This window comes from Hylobates moloch, unplaced genomic scaffold (genome assembly GCF_009828535.3).
Source record: "Hylobates moloch isolate HMO894 unplaced genomic scaffold, HMol_V3 SCAFFOLD_3817, whole genome shotgun sequence".
Taxonomy (NCBI): Eukaryota; Metazoa; Chordata; class Mammalia; order Primates; family Hylobatidae; genus Hylobates; species Hylobates moloch.
Genome location: NW_026656092.1, coordinates 2570 through 6184, shown reverse-complemented (window position 1 = coordinate 6184; position 3615 = coordinate 2570). Strand labels below are relative to the sequence as shown.

The 3615-nt window shown below is 35.0% G+C and overlaps 1 pseudogene; it reads right to left on the bottom strand.

Moving 5' to 3' along the window:
• Positions 1 to 2216: 2216 nt before the first annotated feature.
• Positions 2217 to 3223, bottom strand: LOC116465217 (bifunctional methylenetetrahydrofolate dehydrogenase/cyclohydrolase, mitochondrial-like; annotated as a pseudogene).
• Between the last annotated feature and the right edge of the window lie 392 nt (positions 3224 to 3615).

The window sequence follows — 3615 nt, the reverse complement described above, 5'->3', positions numbered from 1 at the left end:
TCTGGGTCTGGTGCCTGGTGAAAAAAAAACAATATTAATTCTTCTAATCCATGAGCACAGGATATCTTTCCATTTATTAATATATTCTTCAATTTCCTTTATCAATGTTTCATAGTTTTCATTATAGAGATACTTCATTTCTTTGGTTAAATTTATTCCTGGGTATTTTATTTTGTTGTAGCTATTGTAAATGGGATTTCTTTTTCATATATTTTACTGTTGTATATAGAAATACTACTGATTTTTGTATGATTTTGTATTCTGCAACCATACTGAATTTGTTCATTAGTTCTAACAGTCTCTTGGTGGAGTCTGCAGGGTTTTCTATACAGAAGATAATGTCATCTGCAAACAGGAACACTTTTACTTTCTCCTTTTCAATTTTGATGCCGTTTATTTTCTTCTCTTGCCTAACTGCTCTGTCTACGAGTTCCAGTACTATATTAAAAAGAAGTGGTAAAAGTAGGCAACCTTGTCTTCTTCCCAATTTTAGAGAAAAAGCTTTTAACTTTTCCCTGTTCAGTATTATGTTAACTCTGAGTTTGTCATACATGGCCTTTATTGTGTTGAGATACATTCGTTCTACATATAATTTGTTAAGGATTTTTACCATGAAGTCATGTTGAATTTTATTGAATGCTTTTCCTGTGTCTATGGAGATGATCATATAATTTTTGTACTTCATTCTATTAATGTAATATAATGCAAATCAATGTTTATTGATTTGCGTATGTTGAGCCATCTTTGCATCCCTAGGATAAATTTCTCTTTAACCTAATGGATGATCTTTTTGATGTGCTGTTGAATTCACTTTGTTAGTAGTTTGTTGATGTTCGTCAGGGATATTGCCCTGTAGTTTGCTATTTTTGTTATGTGCTTGTCTGGTTTTGATATCATGGGAATTTATTTTATTTTTTACATCTACAGATAAAATTATATATATTTACCATATACAATATGATGTTTTGAAGTATATATACATTGTGGAATTACTACATTTGGCTAACATGCATTACCTCACATAGTTATCAATATACATGTTTCAAAATAAACAAAATCTAAGATGTGTTTTTTAGAAAAACTTATTCCTGCCAAAAGGATTTCAATTAGTATCATTTAAAGATTTTGCTGAGGAAAAAACGTTTTCAAACTTAAATGTTGAAAGCAATGAGACTCTTTTATTCTGTAATTTTTTCTTTTTTTTAACCATACCAGACACGTGTTTTATTAAAAAAGAAACAAAATAATAACCTTTAATCAGAAAGTCTGATTAAATTCAATATTAACTCAAACTCTTAAAAATTTTCTGGAAAAGTCAAAAGGGTACATCACAGAAAAGCAGGCAGCTGCTGACAATTCTTTGGTGGAAATGTAAGTTGCATACTTACCCAAGCTGCCCAAATGATTATCAAAACACTTTTGTTTTTCAAAAATAGGTTTTAAGATATATCAAAGAAACTATACAATACAAAAATTTAACAATATGACAATACACATAAATAAAGTTTAAAATAAGCCTTTAAATCCTAGAAAACTAAAATGGGAAGAACTTACTGAAGTGTAACATACATAAAATAATGCCTAATAGCAAGGAAAATTTCTAAACATTTTCCCAATGATTGACTAAGCTTCAGAAGACAGCTTAGAAAACAATTAATATGTAGTTTTCCTTTTTTCCTAGCAAATTCAGTTCTACTTAGATAAATCTGGCTACCAATCAAGACATATATAAATTAATTTTTTTCTACTCAATTACTACCATTTTTTTCTTTTTCACCTTTCCCTGATTTTCTCTAGTAACACTTTTCCTTTGGTTTGATCAGTTCAACTCAAACAGTTTAATACCTAAAATGAGTATCAACTCTTACTGGAATAGCACCTGGGAAATGCCATTCTAGAAAACGCAAATGTTTAACCGAGGTGCTTGACATAAAGTTAAGCGTCCATTCTCAACATGACAATGTCTCCCATGTTAATCACTAGGTTAATGGCTGCTCTTGGCTAGATTACATGACCCTGCATAATACTGTAACGCTCCCTGGTGAGGTACTGCAGAGCTATGTGCACAAACACCTACTCATTTAAGCATTCAATAAATAGAAAGCATCATTTTAGACCATTGCAGTAGAATAAATTAAAAATAATGCATTTCTATTGGCCTGCTTTGCTTCTTGAGCTGGCTTGGAGTGCTGTTTGTGACATAGAAGACACAATAGTTAATTAGTGGCAACTCCAAGCTCTTTAGACTTCAACACTTCTCGTTCTTCACGCCTCAGCACTTTTTTTGCGGTAATAATGGTATTCTTCATTAGCATCACCACTGTTATGGGGCCAACACCTCCAGGAACTGGAGTGATATAACCAGCTTTTTCTCTGACTCCTTCAAAATCCACATCTCCAACTAACTTGGGTTTGCAGTTACGGGATCTTGAACTCTATTTATTCCCACATTAATGATGGCTGCTCCTTCCTTGATCATATCTGCTATGATGAGATTTGGAATGCCTGCAGCAGATATTACAATATCTGCAAGAATGGTATGTTTCTTCAGCTGCTCTTTGGGAGGGTATCCATGAGATATTGTAACAGTAGCATCACCTCTGAGACCTTCATGCACCCCATCCATGTGCAGTAACATTGCAATTGGCATTTCAACATTTTTTGACCTTCCAGCCACAACCACATTCTTCCCTAGGGTGGGAATGCCAGTTCGCTTAATTATTTCCCACACACCCCATGGGGTAGCCGGTAATGTGGAATACTGGTTCAAACACATTCGCCCTACATTAATTACATGAAAGTCATCGACATCCTTGTCTGGAGAAAGGCATTACAGGTCTTTCTATCATCAATATGCTCTGGAAGAGGCAGCTGAATAAGACCATCTACATTATTATTCAGTTTATTGATTAAATTCAACAATTTTTCCTCTGAAACTGAAGCTGGTTTCATAATCGTCTCACCGTTGATTCCCACATCTGCAGCTACCATGGTTTTGTTGAGGACATGAGTTACTTGCAGGATTCTCGCTGACCAGGGTCATGCTCAGGTGTGGCCATTTGTTACCTGAGGCCACCCACTCCTCCACCTCCTGCTGCACTTCCTGCTTGATCTGCTGGGCCAGTTTCCTTCCAGAAATGACAACAGCTTCATTTCGAACTGCCCCGAGGTGGAAGGGGTGAGGGCGGAGGGAGCAGCGCTGACATGAGGAAGCAGCAGCCATAGCCCGGGCGGTGACCTCACCAGGAGGACTATTGTGTAATTTTCTATCAGATCTTCAAAGTATTTTTATTCTCTTTCTTGTATTTTAGTAGTTACAAATATTTTCTTGGTCATTACTGATTTTTATTCCCTATATTGTGGTGGAAATGTTTATTCTTATATATGGATTTTTGCATTTTCAGGTTAAAATCTTACTTGGTGAAATCTCATTTTTTTTTTTCCAGAGTTAAGCACAAAAGGGGAAAGATCAGTCTATAATAGAACGATGTAGTGAAACCTTAGCAGAAAAATATCTGGCAGTAGAAACAGAGGTGCCTCTCTGAGAGCTAAAGGTTATGTTTTCACCCTAAGCTATCTATTCTCCATCACTAATGAAGTCGAAAAAGAACTTGT